A 22,843-nucleotide genomic window follows, 5' to 3' on the forward strand; every position below is an offset into this window, starting at 1 on the left:
GAGCTGCCCGCTCTTGGCGTGCGATTGGAGGGGGCGGGGGAGCGCGAGGTGGATGCTGCTCCGGCGGCGGCTCGGACATTCCGGCACTAGGCAGAGCGCGAAGGCGGGAGTCGCCCTACGGCTGCCGGTGCTGTGTGGAGACGTGACTGGGAGAGAGTCTGGGGGAAGGCGAGAGGAGGAAGGAAGGAGGAGCGGCGGGGTTTCCAGCTCGCCGCCGCTCGGGAGAAAGAGGGAGGCGGACGGAGAAGGCGCCAGGGAGCATTTGCCTCGCCTGGTGCACAGGTGCAAGCGGCCGCCGGAGAAGGAGCGACTCGTCGCTGGCGCCGCCTGGCCGAAAGGGGATATAGTGCCTGCCTGCCTGCCTGGACTCCGCCGCTTCTGTGGGGAGCGTCGCTTCACCTGCGAGCGAGTGAGCCAGCCAGCCAGCGCGCGGCGCGTCCCGCGTCAGCCAGGTAAGAGTTTCCCTGGCTCAGAGTCTTCCTCGGGGAGCCGCTGGGGGGGGGGGGGAGTCGCGGGGCGCTCGCCGCGCCCGCCTTCTCGCGCTCGTCTTCGGCTGCCAAAGTTTCTGGCAAGAGTCACTCGGGGCGAGCGAGAGCGACCGTGCCAGAGGCGGCGGCGGCGGCCACGGAGTCGAGACGGAGGCGCGAGAGGGAGTCGCCCTTTCCATGCCCTGTTGGAAAAGAGGGTCCTCGCGTGAGGCGGACGCGGCGAGAACTGCCTTCCTTGGACGTTTCTCTCCCCCCCCCCGCCCCATAATAACCACGTTCCCCGCTTCTCCCCCCACCCCACAACACCCCACCCCACCCCACCCCGTCCACATTGATTCTTCGCCTTTTCTCTTGACATCTGAATTACCGAGGGAGCCCTCGGACAGAGTCAGAAGTCCGTCGAGAGGCATCTCCTCTGTGTGTGTTCGACGTAGTCCAATATATTTTAAATTTGGAGGGATTGCAATTTCCCCAGGGAAGGGAGCTCGGCGAAAGCGTCGGCTTGTGTGGAAAATGCGTCGGCTTCTTCGGTGTGCTCTTTTTTTTGCGGAGCGGGGAGGGTGTGTTGCTGAAAGTTGTCCTCTTTAGGCCGGCGTCAGGCTTCTGGCTGAGATCTTGAAGAGCCACTTCTTCTAGTTGGAGCAATCTCAGGGCTTTGTTCCAGAGACTCTGCTGGAGTTCAAGCGTATCCGTCTAGATTGCCTTTCCTACCAAGGGCTCATTGGCTTCGAAAGCAAAGCAGATCCAATAGGTGCTGTTCATATTTTGGCAGAAGCAACGTTTCATTTCCTTATGTGTTTGCTCTCCGTGTCCATGCATGTTTCCAGCACTCTGTGCAAGACTAATGCACCCTTGTGTAAAATAGTGTAGAGAAACCATCACTTCTTAGTTGTAGACTTGCAATTGCTCATACTGATTAGAATCCTCCACTTCTTTCATAAGCATTGGAAAAACCTTGTGTGGATGGTGGTTGGATTCAGCCATACCTCTGATGCTATGATCCCCCTACCCAGTCCTTCCAGTTATGACTGACAAGCAGCTGGAATGGTGGCAAGGGGCAACTTAATCTGCAGTAGGAGTCTGTGATTCTCTAAATCTTAGGTTGAACTCCCATTCAAGTCCACTTGGCGTGGATGCGTTTCAGAGATTAGTTAACCTGCGTGGCACATTTGTGCAAACAAAGGTGTCTTACCTGAGCAGTTTCCTTCATCTCTCTTTATGTGCGATCTCTACTGATTACGGAAGCATCTGGGGAACAGAGGTGGTTCTCTGTTTACTGCGTAAGTGATCAATCTGAGGCAAAATTGATTTGTTTGTGGACTTAATTCAATTATATGCCTCTTCAGATCGGTACTATAAGCAGTGTAAATTTAAATGGCAAGCTGGATAGCCTGATGTGTAATATGAATAGGGAAGTCCTCAGTTACAGCTTTCCTCTGCCATGAAGTCACTAGGTGTTGTTCGGCGAGCCATTCTTTCTCAACCTCATATGAAGACGTTGGTAATGCTGCCTTTCAGGGTCGCTGTAAGAATTGCGCATCTGAAGACTTTTTAATTTATGAAATGTAAGCATACTTTAAATATTAAGTAGCTCATATTTATATGCTTCACATACATGACTTGGTTGGAATCCTTACAACAACCCAGTAAGGTAGACAGTGTTGTTAAATATGATGTGCAAAGCATGTCTGATATTGGTTGATTTGTCTTTTTGTCTGCCACCTGAACCCTCCCAAACTTATAGTGTTTGTCTTCACCTTCTAATAGTTACTGGACAAATATGATTTAAATCAACTCTGTTTCCTGTTAGCAGACTCTCTCCATCCTAAGTGTCTTCAGTATATTCCTCACAGATTTAAACAGAATTTTATGAGCAGAGTAGGTTATGCAAATTGTGGTGTCTGCTGCAAACATCTTTTTCAAGCCACTGGGTAATGTATTTTGAAACACATGTATTTGCTGGATTTAGATCTAAGCACATAAATCTACAGCACAAGGACCCAAGTAAGTTGATGCTTACAGGGACATGCATGTTGCCGTGGTAGGTTGTTTATTCATCCAAATATTAATGTAGGCAGAAATTACTTTGATCTCATCTTAAATGCTTTTTATAAAAAGAACTCAGAACTACTGAAGGATATTGAAGTCTCAGACACAACAGAACTTAGCAAAAATTGTGTGTGTGTGTGTATGTGTCTTTTCAATATAGAAGCTAATGTTGAATTTTAATGTGTTTTTACATAGCATAGCTTGAGATCCAAAGTGGCACTTCACAATGACCATTGGCTTGAAACATCAAAGTGACTGAATAGTGATTTTGTTTGCATCTGGATATTTAATCAGACACAGTGTTTGATTTGTTTAAAATGGCTTGGAATAGAACTGAGTTCGAGGTGCTATCTGCACTTATGGGCAGCTGTGTGCCTTTGGGGTGGGGGAGGTCTTAAGTGCTTTAATATACTAGCCACTCTTGGTGGTAAATCCTAGTGTCAGTGATGCTTCTGAATTTTCATATGCCCTAAGCAGCTTTTCTACCTCTACTGTGTTTTCTCCCACTCACAGCTAATTAGGTTAAGATGAATTACCAAATGGAGAGATGGGGCTCATTGCTTTAGAATCTCTGATCTTATGTTGTTCTCTCTTTGAAAACTGGCTTGTTTTCTCTTTCTCCTTTGCATGTCAATATGATCATGGGAAATGTTCCTTTCTACCTGAAGGTTATAGTAATAAACCAATTTAGAAACGGGAGAAAAAGGACTCATGCTCCCATGTTTTGTCCAGCCAGGATAGTTTTATATCCATGTTAGCACTTGAATTCTGAGAGATTAAAAAAAATGTTTAGCTGTGGCACTGTCTTAAAGAGCTCAGTTTTGCTTCTTCCTCTTTAAAATCACAAGATATCTGTGATTTAACTTTAGGACAATTTGATTCTATGTGGGCTTTCTACATTTTTCTTATTTATGACTTGGATGGACATCCCATAGTACAGGAAGTGTACTGAAGAAGCAGAATGTATGACAGACTATTGAATTGAGAATAGTTCAGTATCCTTTCAATGGATGTTGGTTTGCTAGGTAAAGGGACCCCTGACCATTAGGTCCAGTCGTGTCTGACTCTGGGGTTGCAGCGCTCATCTTGTGTTAATGGCCGAGGGAGCTGGCGTACAGCTTCCGGGTCATGTGGTCAGCATGACAAAGCCACTTCTGGCGAACCAGAGCAGCACATGGAAATGCCATTTACCTCCCTGCCGGAGCGGTACCTATTTATCTACTTGCACTTTGACGTGCTTTCAAACTGCTAGGTTGGCAGGAGCAGGGACCGAGCAACGGGAGCTCACCCCATCGCAGGGATTTGAACCGCCGACCTTCTGATCGGCAAGCCCTAGGCTCTGTGGTTTAACCCACAGCGCCACCCGCGTCCCATGCTAATTCCAATATCTTTGAATTGATGAGGTTAGGAAGAACTTCTTATGTGATTGTGTAACAAGAGACCCAAATGTAGGAAGGTAAAAGGAAACAAGGTGGGTTGTGTGTGTACATACTGAATGCCTGTATTTGCATTTGTTTTATTATTAATAATAATAATTTTATTATTTATACCTCCACTTATTTGGCTGGGTTTCCCCAGCCAGGCCAATGAACATTTCATTTCCCCCCCTGATGTTAATGGTGCAAAACAAGTTAAGTGTTCCTCCTTCCTTTTCTTCTAAGTAAATCAATGTTGAAGTCTTGTTTCTGGTTGCTGTTCATATGACCAGTATCAAACTTTGTCACTACTTCTGAAATACGTTTTATAAAGATTGGGAGACAACTTTTTTTTTTTTTTAAACAATCATCAACATGCAAATTATAATTTCAATAACATATTAAATTACATTTTTTTAAATGGAGTTTCTTTGGATCTTACAGCATTGATGGTTTGCATCTTGATGGCTTATATCATAGCATTCTCCTCCCCTATGTATAATTCAAACTAGCTCATTGGCTGTACTGGGAGAAATCTTCGCACCAGCTGCATAGTATGTATCCCTTCTCAATCCTCCCATGCAACCTTTCACAGGGTCATAAGAGCAGAAGAGCCATGCTGAATCAGACCAAAGGACGATATAGTCCAGTATCCTGTTTTTACAGTGGCCAACCAGGTGCCTGTGGGAAGCACACAAGCAGGACGTGAACACAGCAGTACTCTGCTGCTTGTCAACTGCAGCAACTGATAATTCTGAGGCAAACTTGCCTCTTACATGGGATATAATATACCCATCACAAATAATAGCCAATTAAGAGTCTTATCATACATGAATTTGTTTCATTTCTTGTTAAAGCTGTCCAAGTTGGTGGACATTACTACATCTTGTGACAGTGAATTCCAGAGTTTAACTATGCACTGTGTGAAGAAGTACTTTGTTTTTTTCTGTGCTGAATCTTCATGCATTCAGCTTCACTGGATGATCCCAGTTTCTAGCATTATTAGTGAGTGAGAGGGAAAAAAAAAAACTTCTCTCCATCCACTTTCTTCGTAACAATGCATAATTTTATTCAGTTCAGTACTTGCCCTTCATCAGATTTCACCCCCGCACAAACTAAAAATCCCTAAACATTGTAACCTTTGCTCCAGCCCCTTGTTAAAATGGTTGCCTTCTGCACCTTTTCCAGCTGTATATCTGTGGTGATCAGAACTGAGCACAGCATTTCAAGTGTAGGCAGGCCGTAGATCTGTACAATGGCATTATGATATTGCCAGTTTTATTTTTAATCCCTTTGCTAATTATCTCTAGCACTGAATTCACCTTTTTTTCACAGCCCTTGCACACTGGGTCAACATCTCCTTAACTTCTGCTCATCTATGAACAAGTTAAAAAGCACAGTTCTCAAAATGATCCTTGGATGACACCACTTCTTGCATGCCACCGTGATTTTTGAGAACTGCCCATTTATTCCTATACCCTGCTTCCAGTTCTGTAGTAATTGAGAGTTCCTGTCCTTTCCCGCCATGACTGCTAAGCTTACTCAGGAGTAGGGATGGGAGGAAAAATCGATACAGTTCACATTTAAGCAGTGGAGGAAGGCTCTCAGGCGCCTGGGGCGGTATGAACCGCCCATAGGGGCGGGGCGCACACCATCCCATGTCGTCCCTATGGGCACAGCGCGCCCCGTGCCATGCCATCCCTGTGGGTGCAGCGGTGTGTCCCGTCCCTATAGGTGCCGCACAACCCGTCCCTATGGGTACTGTGTGCCACGGGGAGAGCAGTGCCCATAAGGAGGGGCGTGCAGCGGGGCCTCAGCCACCCTACAGCTGGGGGGAGGCAGTGGGTGGACAGCGTAGGGCTTGCAGGCGCCAAGATGTGTGGCCCGTGCACGCTGCAGGCCCTGCAGTGACGAGTGCCGCCCGCCGTTTTGTCAGTCCCCGTCAGGTTGACACCCGGGGCAGCCCTTCTCCTTCGTACACCCCTGAGTATGGTCACAGGTTAGGCACCTCTATTGTAGTATAGATTCATTTTTCTCTATCATGACTGTTCAGTCATTGTATCTAAATTTTCTGTTGTTTGAGCAAAATGTATTTGAGGTCAGTGTGTATAAATAAAACTATTACTGTGACTTCATAGTCACAGTGAAGGACTCCAAAGAAGATGGTAGCTCTCTTTCGGGCAAGTGATACTGACCCCACCATTTTCCCTTGGGCATAATGAGGTTGAACTACAAACTCCCCGATCCCTGGTGGAAAATGATACTCCCAGTGTCTACCAAGCCCACCACTACCTGCAAGAGAGAATGGGTGGTGTTTTTCTTCCCAGTGAGGTGTAGAAGTTGGGAGAAGGCTTTGAGGTGCAAGCAGAATTAAGATGCTGCTTGTGGTTTTTTCCTGCCTGCCTTGATTCTGCTTGCAAGAATTTCAGAAGTCTTCCCCATCTGCTTGATAACTGCTCTTTTTAAACAGCAGGTGCCAGGAATTGTTAACGTCCTACCTTCTGCATTGAAAATATGTGCTCGATTGAACTATGGTGCCTCTCAAAGCATAGCATCCCTGCTTAACTTCTTGCCCCATGCCCAGTAGCAGGAGTGTGTGAAGGAGCATTATCTGTGGCTGCTTCACAGTTGTGGAATAAATCATCCATTGCCTGCTTCCTAAGTCCAAAGTTTCGGAACTGCTACTAGATATGTGTGTCTGTGTGCGCGCTATATTTCGGTCATTAAGGCATAACATAGGGAAGGAGAAGGAGGCTGTGTAGGATTTCATTTAACTGAAGAGTTTGTTTTGCAGAATGCTAGATTAAAATACCTTAGAACTTTACCCTTTAAATGTTTTAATGTCCATTTTTGAGGAAGTATATAGCATATTTGCAGGATGTTTTTAAGAACTCTGCGCATTTGAAAATATGCCGTTGGGGACAATTTGAAAGGTTTAGTCATGCTATGGGATGTGTAGTGTTCTTTGGCTCTGCAAAAAGGCACATAGTTGTGGGAATCTTTCTGCTGTTGTTGTGTGCTATATTATTTGCCATATTACTTGGCACTTTTATTGTCATCATCATCATCATCATCATCATCATTTTATTAAATGATGATTGCTTATCCCCCAAAGGTCTTCAAGTTACATACAGCAATGTACACACACACACACACACACACACACACACAATCATAAGAGAAGGAGAACAGTGTAATGTAATATTTATTGTACACACTCACCATATCAATAATAACAAACAACATTAACAATACTCAAATAATAAACAAAGAATACTCTCACCCACTAATTAGCAGATAAACAACTATTTCCCCCTTTTAACCACCCCACCCAAATGTCTGGTATCAGACCAGCTGTTATAAATTGGTGGTGGGTGGGTCTGGCTGATGTCCTCTAGGGATGTTCCAGCACCTGTCTTCTCCCTTCAGGGAGGAGCAATAGCAAGGCAAAGCAGGAAGATGGTAGCAAAAGTTTTACCTACTTTGCAGGTGGTCTGACTACTGCTGCTCTGCTGCTGCTGCTGCTGCTGGGGGTGTATGTAGTGTATTGTGATTAGAAGCACAGGCATTGTAGTAGCACACCATGGTTTTGTTAGCAGGAAAATGGCAAGATCTGCCACATGTGCAAAAATCTCCTGTGCACTCTTTTTTTTCTTCTTCTTTTATCTATTTCCAGTCTTACAACACCGTCTTTTTGTGTTTTTCAATTATGTCCCACTGTGTAGCCAGTGTCACATTTAACATTCATGTTGAACATCTGCTTATGTCTCCTTATATATTTATTCCCAGCATCTCCATATGTGACATAAGCACCTGTTGGTTATTGCCTTTGATATCATTAGCGATGAGTGACAAAACGATTTCCTACTACTTCTTCTTTTTTTTGATTAATTTTTATTATAGATTTTACAAATACAACCAAAAGAAGAAAACTCCACCACAAATACAAACTTAAATAAAATTATATACAGTAATCATTTTGCTTGTATGCGTCTTATTTTCCTGATTCTGAACAAAATATGATGTACATATTGTACATATACACATACAATACAACCAATTAACAAACAAACAAAAAATTTAAATACACACCGTGAGAGAAAAAAAAAAAAATTGGAAAAAAGAAAAAAAAGAAAAAAGAAAGAAAGTTCACCGTCTTCCTGAGAAATCCCTTTGCTTAAACTGCTATAAATATGAATGCTTACAACCCTGCACACTTCCTTGACTCCCTTCTACCATGCATTCTTAGGCATTTCCTTGCTCCCATCTCTTTTCCTTCAAACTGTTTTCATTCCCTTCACCCCTCGAATGCAGGCATGGTAACAATACTTTTATTATATTTTAACACGTATTTTTTATAAACCTTCCATTTACCCGTAAAGTTCTGCTTTGTATTTCCTCTCAGATTGTTTGTTAATAGAGCCATCTCTGCATATTCTTGTAGTTTGATTTGCCACTCAGTAACCTTTGGTGCTTCTTGCTCTTTCCATCTTTTGGCTATTACTGTTCTTGCCGCTGCAACTGCACACAAAAAGACTTCTTTCAACTTGTCTTTTCAACGATTTCCTACTTCTTAGTGGTGTCTCCTTCTGTGATGTTGTTTGTTACCAAAATCCATTTGCCACCAGTGGCTGTGTAAATGCCTACGTGAGGCAACTGCACATGTAGAGTCTTAAAGATGATACTGCTTTGTTTAAAAGCATTTTACATCTATATTGGTGATATAAAAAGCACTCCCCGCCCTTGGCTGCCTTTGGATGTAGAATACGATATTTCATATTGGTGCTGGATCAGGACTTGTGGTGACATCACATTCAGCATAAATTAAGTGTGAATGTATGGCCACTTGCCTTCACATTCCTTTCTGTAGGATTTCTTTCTTCCTTCTATAAATGAAAAAGAGGGTTGTGCATTTTGTTTCTCATGATGAAAGCGTGGGTGTAACATACTATTTCTGTCTGGGTGGACAGAACTGGTCAACACCAATCCCAGAACCATTTACACTGACAGTATACCATGGGTGGGTGGTATGGAATGCATGGAGCCTGATGCAGGACCTTCCCACAGCAGCAGCCTTAACACATAATTACCACTACTGTGAATATGGAAAGGCTTCTGTACCGGGAAAACACCCTGTAATGATAAGTATATAGTACAACAGAACTTTGTTTCAATAACTGTTTGCTCAGCATATTAAAATAAGATCTGAACAATTTTTCCACCGCTTTCCCCTGAATAATGATGCTTTCCCCTGAATAATGATGTTTTTAACATCTCCTCTCAGTCCACTCCACCCCTCTAGGAGACATGTAATTATCTCAAAACCACTTGGATGCGTTAAAAACCCATTCCTATTGCTAATGGGTGGTGTTCAGTTAAGATTTCAAAATTTTGCTTAGCCACTTTTGTTGCACCACAAACTAAGAAATCCTGTTTGTGTAAGCTTGTCATACTGTCTTTGCAACTGGGTTAATGGCAGAGCAATAGCCCTTGTTTAACCATTATTGCTCTCTTTCCCACTCTGCTCTGAAAGCTGAGGCCAATCATTCTATTGAAAGAAGCATCTGAGGAATTGCATAGGAGATAGAGCAGGTGGTGTGTGCCGATATAAATAGAATATATAAATATAATTTGGGCTGCTTGAATATTTTTTATTGGAAGTTAAGGGAGAAAAAGTAGCATTCTATTACTGGGGTAGTAGTTTGTGGGGGTATTCTCTTCCTGCTAGGTATAGAAGTGTTTTGTCAATATTTTGGATTAAACTCTGAGTGCAGCCATGGGGGAAGGGGGAGGCAAATTCTATGCTAGGTGTTATTTGGGGAAGGGGTTGAAAATAAGATGGCCAGAACTGAAATGTCTTTACATAATTCTGTGATATGGTTGCATTTTGTTTTTATGTAGAGTTCTATTTGCCCCACTAAATATCTGTCGGTTTCTATATCTATAAATCTATATCTATATCTTATCCATTTGGTGGGGTAAATAGAATCTCTCTCAATCTCTCTCTCTCTCTCTCTCTCTCTCTATATATATATATATATATAGTACAGCTGGGAAAGATGAAAAAGAATGGCTAAGATGTTGGATTGTCTTTCCTGTAAGGAAAGGCTAGATTTTGGGAGACAGGGTGGAATTTTATGTAGTGCTCGTATGACTGTTCTGTCACTGCAAGCATTTTTGCTTACTAGTACTGGAGTGGGGCAGTCCGGTCCTCTAACCCACTGCTATCTATCTCACTTTGGCCTCTCACATTAAATATTTACATCCCTGCTAGATAAAGCTTACACGCATGTCCTCAGATCTGATATGGCACTTTGTTAATGCAAACTAATCCCAAGTATTTCACTTAATACATCCTTGTATTTAAATATTTGGTCGTTTAGATTTCTGTCTCTTTCCTGTGTTTGTATTTTTCATTCCAATTTCAGTTATGATTTATAACTAGTCCCCCCCCCCCGAAGGGTGATTCTCAAATAATGTCCTTTTATTAAAATTAGAAAAAAATAGGTAGATGACAGTCGGTAGATAGTTTGTCCCCCAGACAAACCACGAATAGTGAGCCAATAATAAATATTGGCTACAGCTCATGGTTTGGCTGGAGAGAAACAAGCAAGGAACGTAGGTTTGGATGTAAGTGAATGCCAAGTGAAACCATGCCTTAGCTTTGGGTACTATGACAGCAGGAGAACTTAGGGAGGAGCAAAGTGGCAGCAATTTTTCATTTGAGTATCCACATGCTCACATGTTCATTTTCAGCTAATCTTGGATTTAGGATGGTTTGTCATGGCCTTTGGCTTCGGCTAGAACAATAAGCTTATATTGATTAATTGATTTAGCATTACATGCATAACAGGCCAATTTTATATGACAACTTTAAATTTTGTTATACCAGATATTACCAGAGGCCACATTTTGGAATATCTTCTTCTTTGGTGATCACTCGTAGCCAAGTAAGATTGTCTTCCATAAACATGGTTTTAACAGTGAGTCCGTAAGTGACTGTGGAGGCCAATTCTGGATCCGGAATCTACACACACATGAAAAACACAGTATTTTTTTTATTATTATTTAAAAAACAATTTGAAAAAAAATAATCACGGAATTTGGCATAGCTCACTTTCGCCATCTGGTGTCACGTTTGTATATTGCATTTTACAACACATTTAAAACATTTTATTTGCAGCTGTATAGCTGAGTCCACAGAGAGTAAGTTCTGCTAACCTAAACTGGTGTGTTGCCACTGATAAGATGCCTTTTCTGAAAATCAAGCTTAGAATTAGCTACAGTAATTAAAGAGCTTTCATTTCATTGACTCTGCGACGACTTCTTACACACTCAGCTTTTTGTGGACATTTAAACAAATAAGTCTGACTAGATTTCAATGACTAGAGAAAATATAGGTTGGAACTTGGCTCAAAATGCCAGGCTGTTCAGTCTACCTTGCGCAATGATAAATAGCAAAGGTACTCATTCCAGTTCCACATGTTTGTCCTTGAAATTACTTTGTTTTGATCAATGCAGTTCTGGCTTCTTGTAATTGTAAAGGGAAGCTTTAGTAAATAAATACTTGAGAGAGCTGCAAATGGGTAAGGAAGCCTATTCTTCCTCAACTTCAATTTCTTGCCACTCCCCCCCCCTCCTCAAATATATAACCATGATGTTAGATGAAAATGTTTATTAGAATGCATGTGTGCATTTTGACCAATACAGTGGTACCTTTGTTTAAGAACAGCTTAGTTTATGAACAATTTGGATTAAGAACTCTGCAAACCCGTAAGTAGGTGTTTTGATTTGTGAACTTTGCCTTGGAAGAAGAACATGTTTTGCTTCCTGTTGAGTGTGTTTCATTTGTAAATTGAGTCCCCCACTGCTATGGGAAAGCATGCCTTGGTTTAAGAACGCTTTGGTTTAAGAACGGATTTCTGGAACGGATTAAGTTCGTAAACCTAGGTACCACTGTACAGTGGTGCCCCGCTAGACGAATGCCTCGCTAGACAAAAAACTCGCTAGACGAAAGGCATTCGCTAGCGGAAGGCTGTCTCGCAAGACGAATTTGTCAATGGGCTTGCCTCGCAAGACGAAAAAATTGCCGATTCCCCCCCACCCCCGTCAAACTGCTCTTCCCCCATTGGTGCTTCGCAAGACGAAATTTTCGCTATATGACAGCACTCACAGAACGAATTAATTTCGTCTTGCGAGGCACCACTGTATTTGCAATTCTGTACTGTGTTTGAAAATGTCATACGCAAATGAAATCACAATTTGACATAAACAATATAAATTAGGATGGCTGGACATATTTCACAAGCACAAGAGTCAAAGCAATCCTTTGACAAATACTGGACCTAAGAATATATGTAGCATGTCCACAGATGCATCGCTGCTTGTTATCATAATACATTTGGGACCCAGACTTCTCAAAACCTAAATAAAACTATAGGTGTCCTTCCTTGTTTTGTTCTGTACCAGACACTTTAAGTTAGCATAAAGCCCAGGGCAGCAGACTTGCATGTAGAGCCAGTGCTTGTGACAACTTCATATTTGCTTTTGTGCTAGATTTGCATGTGCATGTAGTTGTCAGAGAAATTAGCCTCCTCTGTTTGTTCATTTGTTCTTAAAATCTTATACTGCTTAATATAATGTAATACAGAATAATAAAAAAATCTCTAAGTGCAGAACATAAAATCAATAGGCGTGGAAATAACAACATATAATTAAAAATTCATTAAAAACAACAGAACAAAACTATATATTGCAGACCATACACTGAGCAGTATATGAAACAAAATAAAAAATAAAAAATAAGAATCAGTGTCCAGGAAAGCTATTACAGTGGTGCCCCATTAGACGAATGCCTTGCTAGACGAAAAACTCGCTAGACGAAAGGCATTCGCTAGCGAAAGGCTGTCTCGCAAGATGAATTTTCCTATGGGCTTGCCTCGCAAGACGAAAAAAATCCCCCCCCCCGTCAAACTGCTATTCTCCCGTTGGTGCTTCGCAAGACGAAAAATTCACTATACGACAGCACTTGCAGAACGAATTATTTCCGTCTTGCGAGGCACCACTGTATTGATTTTACCTCATGAATTACCCGAGGGAGGGCATTTCAGAAGGTGGGTACTATCGCCAAGAAGGCTCCCTTCCACGTTGTCATAAAGTGACAGTCCATTGGTCATGGAGCAACCAGCAACCAGCAAGTTGTTTAGGGCTTGAAATGTCAGTGAATAAACCTTGCCTCAGAATGTTCAACACCAGTTCAATAGATATAACAAGGGTGTTCTACTAATCACCCTAACAGCTGCATTTTGCACTAACTGCAGCTTCCAAACTCACCAGAGCATAGGGTTGCCAAATCTTGAAGAGCAAAAAAGAGGACAGCCGGAGCCTCTGCCAGCCCAAGCTGGGAAAGAGGTGCCACTGCGCCCATGCGCCTCTTTTACCATCTCAGGCTGGCAGTGGCTGCAGTGTGCAGCCCACACCAAAACAGCCCCCCCCCGCAAAACTGGACATTTCCTTTAAAATGTAAAAAAACAAAAACCCTGGATGGACATGTTGGCCCCCCAAAAGAGGACATGTACAGGATTTCCCAGATGTATGGCAACCTTACAGAACATCGCAATAGTCTAATAATAAGGCTACCCATTCATTGACCACTGTAGCAAGGCTATACCTGTCCAGGTGCAATCTTAGTTGGTGTACAACATGAAGTTGATAATTGGCACACTGAGGTCACCTGGGACTCTAGTGACAGCAATGGATTGTGTAGTAGCATTTTGCTGTACATGAATTTGTGGGGATACACCTCTTCAACTGTGATATTAAGAGAACAGTATTGCACATGCTGTATGGTATAATGTAGAGTCCCCAGCAGTTTTGTAGTACATGGCAGCGGTATAAATCTTGCTTGCAAGTTCCCTTAAGGTATTCCCTCTTCTGGACTGACTTCTTTAATACTGAGAACATTTGTTAAAAGGAAGCAAAGTATGAGCTACAGGCTCATTTCCTATGCCAGCAGATATTTCAATATATCTTCAGTCAGCCTTATCCTGTGGCTGCAGGTGCCCATTGGGCTGTACAGTCAGATGAAGGTAAGACCCACTGAAGACAGTGGAGCTTTTAAAATAAATAAAATGCATAGGATTGCCCTAGTAATCACAAGTCATGCCTCATCAGTATAATTAATCATTTTATATAGTGTTTGCATCACTTTTGTTGAGAATAATAATACCTCCTGGAACATATTTATTCTACCCAATCCAAAGCTGACCTGGCTATTGCAACAATTGAACCATGCATATTACACATATTGAATGCTTATCTATAAATACATTTAACTAGTAGCGAAGCATTGTGTGACCTGAGTATTAAAGTAATCCTGTCTATTCATGACAACTAACCTTTTGCTACCACTTACTGACAGTTCTGATGCTCTCAGTTATTATCTGTGGCAGCAAGATGAAGACCTATTCCCTAGTTCTTACACATGCCAAACTACATTTCATCTCCCATGTTCAATCCCTTTTATATTTAAAGTTTTCAATAAGGTAGGTTTGGTTTAAACTATGAATGATGCTTCTATCTTTAAAAAAATCCAGTGAGTCAAGTATTATGAGTGAAAGGCTTTTGTTAAAACATCCTCATAATATAATAGGATTAATTATGTGATGACATACACATCCACTTCAAAGCTTTCAGTTAGTCACTGTTTGGAAATTTATAATTTTTTTAAGAACCTAAAGCAAGGTGTATGTTATGGGCTATGGCATAAAGAATATAATGCTTACTAATGGAATAAAGAATTTAAAATATATTAAAAGAGTCGATGACTTTGTGTTAAGGCTAAATAAAAAGTAGCATATACTGTGAGTTGCTGAGCAGCTTATGAGTTGCAAAGGGCAGAGTGGTTGTCTTTTCTCATTTTCCCTCCTTTCCCATAGGCACTTGGCATTAACAACAGACCATTATGCCAATTTTGAGTTTGCAGAAGGAAGGAAAAGTCCTGAACAGTCATATTCTGTGAATACTGTTTTGTTTGAGTGTGCCTGTTCATAGCTACTCTGGTGCAATACAGGTGATTTGTACTTCTGGATACGTTTACCTAGGTTTCTTTTTGGAGATAGGAGTCAGTTGCCCCAGGTGCTGGTCCTGGAAATGCTGCCCAATAGGATTCAGGGGTTGACAACAGTGAAGATAAGGCATTTATAGGATGGCAATGGCAAGATAACAGCTGGGTCCAGTATGGAATATGTCATGAATGCAACCTGGGACTAGAGAAGGAATGCACAGGGACCAAGGCATTTATTAATTTTGGGTTGCATTCAACTAACTTTACTCAGAGTAGACCCATTAAATTACTGGAGCTAAATTAGTCATTGATTTCAGTGGGTCTTTTTCCGATTAAATGTTAGTTGAACACAACATTTCCTTTATTCAAGACTTCTCAATCAAACAATACATTCCTGCACACTGTGATGGAGTACAGTTACTAGTTACGGTTTCTGTGTCTAAGTAAGTGACCAGCTAAATAACACAGTGGTGTGGGTGGAACAGGATGAGGTGGAATCTCCTTGGGCATAGGTTTTTAACCCAAAGTTGGCTAGACTCCATACTTCTGATACTCTCAGCTAAGTATTTGATTACATGTCACAGAATTATCTGTATTTCAAGACTGACTTGGAAAGTTATGGGGATTGCAAGATCCTTGCATAATCTTCCAGGACCCCCCCCCCCCCCCCGGTCTGAATGCTTCTATGTCTCAGAATTGCAAGCCCTTTTCTGGCTATGTGACTCAACTGTCATAATCTTTTTCCTTATCACAGTGCCTTTAGGGCTAAGACAAATGGGCTATCCTGGAACATGTAGTTTCTTCTTCCAAAGAATATTGTTTTCCTTAAATCTGATGTTTTGCTTAAGATGAAGTCCTGTGTATAGCCACAAGCCACTGGAACTTGTTTTTTCCCTCTCAGCTCTGGCAACCTTGTAGAGTCATCTTTCCAAAGATTCACTCATCCTTCTCTCATTCATACACATAAGCGATTACATGAAAAGCACTAATACTAGTAAGAGTAACACAGTATACTCAAGTATAGTCCTGGAACCTCCAGACTAATTTTGCAAAATTATATTTGACTTACTACAGTGTGTAACAAATGGAACAACAGAAGATAGAAAGGTGACACTGATCTGGACCAATCCAGAATTGCATACTGGATAGGACTGCTCCTTGTCTACTCAGTTTGTGTGGCACCAGTGTCAAATGCATAATTGGCAACAAACAGAAGAACGAAAAGGTCCAGCAGGTGTATGGTCCATTAATTCTGGGTCAAAGCCTATTACCAAGGTTTCTCTTTGCTTATGGTGATTGAAGGTTATGATGACCAGTCACATAGTGTACCAGGGTGTTTGCTCAGTGAGAAAAGGTGTAAATGCTTTGAGTCCTTATGACTTTGTGGTTAAGCAGGTTAAAGTCGATGGCTCCCTTCCACGATGGCTCCCTTCCACTTTTGTATCCTAGGGGCTTTACTGTCTTGGATGGAATTCAGAAAAAAGGTAAATAACCTTGGCACAATGCTAGGAAGGAAACCAAGAGGAAAATAAAAGCTAGTAAACTTGGTGATTTGTGTGGATATAATCAACCCTGTCTTCTACAGTTTGGAACAGAAATATTTTAGGGTAAGTTAAGTAAAGTTTGAACATGGCTGGCTGGCTGGCACTGAAAATCTTTTGTTTGTTAGTACAACAAACACCAGATGTGTTGGAAACAAAAGGTGCTTATTCTACTGATTTCTTCATATCTTATTTATAGAGGAAACAGTGCTGAGAATATTAGAAGTTAGACATCAGAGAGTATATAGAAAGTACGTAGTGAACATCAGTTTTATTAGAATACTGTGGTAGAAGGATTCACCTTTCTGATACTGGAAATTCCGATAACATTGACTGCTTGTAAGTGGGCCTGTTTTTTGATGGGTTTGCATTCCCCTGTGGGTGCTCCTTAATCTAGTGCTGATGTTGGAAGTGCAAGTGGTTTTAGTGGCAAGGAGCAGCATCTCCAACTGTTCCTGGAGAGCAGTAGCCTGGCCATAGTGATCCATGCACTGCTGACCTCACAGCCGGCTTGCTGTAATGTGCTCTGTGTGTGGCTGCCTTGAAGACCGTTGAGAAGCTGCAGCTACTGCAGAATGCTCTGACTCGGTGCTTAATGCAGATCACTGATCTTGAAAGAGCTGCACTGGCTGCCATTGAGCCAAATTCTAGATGCTTGTGATGTTTAAAAAGCTCATTTTTAAAAGAGGAAGTGGTTCAGTTCAATTCCATCCTGATTAAACTTTTAGTTCATGAAAAGTTCATCCTTAGCAAAAAAAACTAAAAACTAAAAACTAGCATTCCGAATGTTACAAGCTGCTGTGCTCAAGCATGATGTCTTGATGCCCAACCATGGGTTTATAGACTCAATCATGCAGACTTCCGTAGCAAACAGAAGTAAAAAGCAGCCTGGAAAAATGAGTCAAAAGAGGACTGAGGGTGAAGAATGAAAATGGCGTTGGGGAAAACAAGCACTTTCTTGATACTTGAGAATGCTATGCTCTGTTTTCAGAGTTTGTTTTTTAGATATTCACTGAGTTGCTATGGCTAGCGTTAGATTTAGCTATGCAGGAAGCCAAGGTTAATATCCCATGAAGCTTTTTAATGTCAGTATGTTAAAATTAATGTTAAGAGCAATAGTAATAAAAACTGCTTAAATACATTAGAAGCAAAAAACAACAACAAACCAGCTAGGGAAGTGGTCAAGGGAGTCAAAGATATGCTAAAGGAAGAAAAGGAAATTGTAGAGAAGATGAATCCCTTGCAGCTGTCTTCACTGCAGAAAATATCGTACAGATCCCCGTGTTTAAGCTAACTTACCCAGTCAGTCTGAGGAACTGACTCAAATAGTGGCAAATAGAGAAAAAGTTATGGGCTTTACTGACAAATTGAAAACTAACAAATCAGCAGGTCCACGAAGTACCCAGCTGTGACAATGCTTTTTTACAAGTGCACCTATTTCCAGTTGCTAAATGCTGGATGTATGTTTGAAAAACATAAATCAAGCTTTTGTTTTGTTCTAATATGGAGGTTTTGCACAATACAGCACTTGCACAAAACCTCAGTATTCTAGGGTTGCCATATGCCCCCCTTTTCCAGGACATGTCCTCTTTTTCATGGGTATGTAAAATGAGATTCATCATAGCGATCCATAGTTAAAAGTAGAAGTTGGCAAATGTCCTCTTTTTTGCTCTTCAAACCAGCAGCTAAAACTGAAGTGACATAGTGGAAGTGCATTTGCATATTATAAATCAAGCTTTCTTTCTTTTTAATATTGAGGTTTGCACAACAGCATTCTTGTGCAAAGCTTCCTGGAAGCACTGTCTGAGTTACCTGTAATTGACTAGAATATTGTCCAGTAAGTATTTGAATCTGAGCAAAGAGAATCTTTTTTAAATATTTGCAAATGCTTTTGTGACATCATGGGTTATTTAGAAAACCTTCCACTGTTGATAGTGGGGACCATACTGGGAAAGGGAGAGAGGAAACCAGTCAGACAGACTTCCCTGGCTGGCTTTCTAGTGACCAATCCAAGGAGAGTCTTCTGCAGGAATCTGCTTTCTTCACAGAAAGGGGCAACTTGTATATTTTTTGTGAGTCTATCCCTCCACCAAAATATTAACCCCTCCTTTTCCCCCACTGTGAAATACATTGTAATGTTTGTTGCACACTTTCTAGGGATGTATATATTTAAAGGTGTGTGTGTGTGCATTAGTAAAGAAATATCTACTGCGCACATGTCCACTTGGAAAAAAATGGTACTGTATGGTGATTGTGAATGGGAGGACTCTTTCTAACCCCGATCTTCTTAAGCATATTTTAACAGCCACACAGCACTGAATGGTGCTTGTAGTGATGTTTTCCTATCACCTTATCTAGTTCATATGCCCTGTACTATTTTATTTGGTAATCGTTTAAGGATTAGAGTGCCATCTGTTAATTTGTCATTCTAACAAAATCCCTTTCTCTTCCTCCTGCAACAAATATAGTATTAAGAATTCTGGCAGCGTGCTTGCATTGGAACCCCCACATTAGCAGATGTTCGATTCCCTCCCCCCCCCACTTCTCACTTGGAATAGTCACATCTGCAACTCTTAATGCTATGCATGGAAATGTTAGATGGGGATTCTGCATCCCTTAAAATTATTAGAATAAGTCGTGCTGCTCAAATCTACTTACTTAGCACAGGTAGTTGTAACGTCAGAAGAAAAATGATCAAAATATGCCTCAAGGGCCCCATTTTTATGAGGTATGTAGAATTTTGCATACTTTATCAGAGCTCATAGTAATGGAAAAAGATCAACCGAAAGCAATATTCAGTTCTTTCATAGCCATTTGATTCCTGTCCAACTTGTCTAGGAAATTCACAAATTGTATATTTCTTTCTTTAGCACCATTGAATGAACGCAATAAGACACATCTTCTAAGTAAAGTTGGGCTCTAAGATGATCCATCCATCTTACAGTAAATCCACTGAAATCAGTGTACTTAAGTATATTGCTTTCAATGGATCTACTTTGTGACTATCACCCATTGTCTTTTCTCACAATTTTCCCATTCTCCGATAAGCAGAGCTGTGCTTTCTCTCCTTCTTCTGGGGAAATTTGTTTAACTTGTTTATTAGTATTTTTTTAAAAACTCTAATCCCCATATATTTGTTAGGGGGGGAAATAACGTTTTTATTGTTCTTCAAAATTATTATCTTTGGCACTAACTTAATTAGTGCTGTCATATATAGTGATTACACAGAACTGACAGATGCTTTCTATACTATTTATGTCATTTAAAACAAAAAGTAACCAGCCTTTCTGCCTATTACTGCTCCCAACCTAAACCAGGTAAACAACCTAGAAGAAAAGAGAAGAAAAGTTGAGTAAAACTTAATAGTAGCTTAGACAAAAAAATGTTCAGCAGAGTAAGCAACACTGATAAAATATTTGAACAGTATCAAAAGCAAGTGAACCATGGTGGCAAACACTTCAAGCAGCCATGCACAAGAGACGGTGAATCAACAATAGTCACTTGGGCATCAAAAATAGAGGGCACTTTAGTAGCAGCCTTTAACTGTTTTGCAGGAAAAGTATGTATCAGCAATGTGTGAATAGTTAGTATGTAATTCTCACTTGTTTTCATTGAAGTGGTAAACCAGCATTTGGGTTGTACCACATCAGACTGCAGGTTGGGAGACCATCATACATACCCCCTCCCCCCAGTCAACATATTGAGGTAAAACATTTTTTTATGGAGGATCATTTTGTGACAGGAGCAACAAGCTGGCCAGCCCACCCCCCCCCCCAATTTTCACTGAAGGGGCTGGGCCCCCTTAAAGTTCCACAGTGATCAGGCACACACACTGCCAGACGTGCTCACATCACACAAGTAAGCCGCAGGATGTCTGCCCGTTCCGTGGAGTAGGCACTTTTGAGGGTTTAGAAACGGGGGGAGATCACAAGTAAGGTTGTATTGGGATACAAAAGCAGAGAAATGGAAGGATATGCAAGACCATGGAAGGCTTTGAAGGTAAGGAGTAGAAGATGTTTGTGGATCTGGAAACTGACTAGTAGCCAGCACATGAATTTAAGAAGGTGTGTCAGGTGACCAGAGCAACTCCTGGTTATCCACTCATCAATCAGCGCTGTCAGGTCACTTGTTGGCTACACATGCTGAAAGGCACGGGTTGTCAGGCTACCACATCTGCTTGCATTGACTTTTTTAAATCAATGGCGAGAGACTAGGGCCCCTTGCAGGCATTAGCCCTGGTGCAATTGCTCCAGTTACACTGTTGTTTATCTGGCCTTCCTTCTGAGCAGAGCCGTCTTAAGGGGATCTGCCGCCCTGGCGCGGCTATCCCTCCGGCGCCCCCGCCATGCCGCCTCTCCGCCGCCTCCCTCCCGCGCTTGCCGCCCCTTGGGAGGGGGGTGGGCGAGTGGGGGATGAGGGGCGTGGCGCTGGAGCGGCGCGGGGCTCTGCGCGCCCTTCCAGCGCTTCCGGGACGGGAGGCGAGGGCGGCCGGTTCGCGCTCCCGCGCGCATCCGGATGGCGCGGCGTAGCCGGGCGGCGGGGCTGGGCAGCTTGTGCTCCATCGGGTGGGCGGCCGGCTGCGCCGCGCCACCCGGCTGCGCGCGGGAGCGTGAGCCGGCCGCCCTCGCCTCCCGTCCCGGAAGCGCTGGAAGGGCGCGCAGAGCTGTGCTCCTGTGCTCTGCTGGGCAGCCAGAGGGCGTGGCGTGGCCGGCCAGCTCCCTTGCCGGGAGTCAGAGGGCGCTGCCGGCAGGCGCTGCCAGCGGGGCTGGAGGACGGAGGCGCCCTCCAGGCCATTGCGCCCTGGCGCACCGCGCCACCAGCCCCAATGGATGAGACGGCTCTGCTTCTGAGTAAACTAGGCTCTAGGTTTAAGGCTGAATGCAGGGTTGTTAATGCCCATCAACTTGGTATTTGTAGTGGTTGGGGAATTTAGTGCTGTATTTGAATCAGTTATAATGATGCTTTCAGCTGATTGCAGAATAGTAATGCCTTAGCAGAACTAAAGGGCCTTAATATCGAAAGCTATGTATAAAGGGGTGGGGGAGGGAAGAGTGGAAGTGTTTTGTTTGATTATATGCTAGTGTTATGGAGAATAAAGTGAAACTTGGAATTATATTCTAGAGGTCACCTGTACATATCCTTTATTAAATTCCTGCTGTATAATTGATCTAATTTGGGAATGATTTCTCAGCCTATAAGTCACCCCTACCGGAGATTGTTTATCCCTGCAGCTGACAAATATATAATCTTCACAGCAAATATTTTGCTTCCTAAATTGTTTTCAAATAACTATCATATACTCTTTAGATATTGTTAATGATTTCTTAGTAGGGTCCTTTGGCTCCACCAAATTGCTTTATACTACAGAGTGCTATATTATCAAAATGGCGCACCATGTAGTAGCAAAGGATGGATTTTTTTTTTTTAATCAACTATGTTTCGGCAAGAATGAAAAGAGGGAGGGAGGCGAAAACAGCATTGGGGGCCTGCTTCAGTCTGGCTTCCCAACCTCCAACGGGGTCACCTGACACCAACAGCACTGTGGGAAGGAACATTGGATGCTGTTTCCTGCTTTTTTATCATGTTGTTATTCGCCTTGAGAGATCAAAAGTTAAACTGTAGTATATAGACTATGTCCTGTTCAGATTGTTGACTGCTTAGTTGTAAACATGTAACTGAGAGGATTCTCACTCTCCCCCTTACTAACTGAAAGTTTGGGAATATACAGCTTTAGCTCTCAGGAAAACATTAATGTACTCAACCAATGTTATTTTGGAACATAGGGGTTTCCGAGTCTGAAAGATGAAATTATAGTAATGTTAGTGCTTCTGCTTTGAGCCTCCCACAATATGACGAAACAAAATAGACCCTTTTTGATTTATATTTAAATAATTACTTATCCTGCTCTTCCCAGTTTTATGCCCTTTGGACAAATGAAAGTTTTAAAAATTGGGTATAAACAGGCCAAGGTTTGAAATTCTAAATTTATAGCATTGAGTGTTCAGAACATTTTGTTTTATGTACTGCAATCTGCCTACTTTCCCACCCATTTCCTCTTCATTCTTTCAAGGGAGAGTAATTGGGTTAAAAAGGTTACTGTCCCTGCTTATCCACTATGGCAGAAACTTTATTCTTTAGAGCAGAGAAATGGTTAATACGATTACTGGAAGGGCCAGCAGTTTTGATACTAGTACCTATTGCCTTACTTAATGTGAATATGCCTAGATATAGAACTCATCAAAAGTTTTATCTATTTGAAGTACACAGAAAGCTAGATTTATTCCA

At 42.1% G+C, this 22,843-nt stretch overlaps 1 protein-coding gene across 1 annotated transcript in view; it reads left to right on the top strand.

Annotated features, from left to right (window-relative positions):
* Positions 1-224: 224 nt before the first annotated feature.
* The window catches only part of CHRM3 (cholinergic receptor muscarinic 3), a 219,936-nt gene continuing 197,317 nt past the window's right edge, over positions 225-22,843 (top strand). Inside the window, exon 1 of the mRNA XM_033144342.1 lies at positions 225-452. The gene's annotated coding sequence lies outside the window, so the exon portion shown is untranslated. The remainder of the gene's footprint in view (positions 453-22,843) is intronic.

Source organism: Lacerta agilis, chromosome 3 (genome assembly GCF_009819535.1).
Source record: "Lacerta agilis isolate rLacAgi1 chromosome 3, rLacAgi1.pri, whole genome shotgun sequence".
In the NCBI taxonomy this organism is placed as follows: domain Eukaryota; kingdom Metazoa; phylum Chordata; class Lepidosauria; order Squamata; family Lacertidae; genus Lacerta; species Lacerta agilis.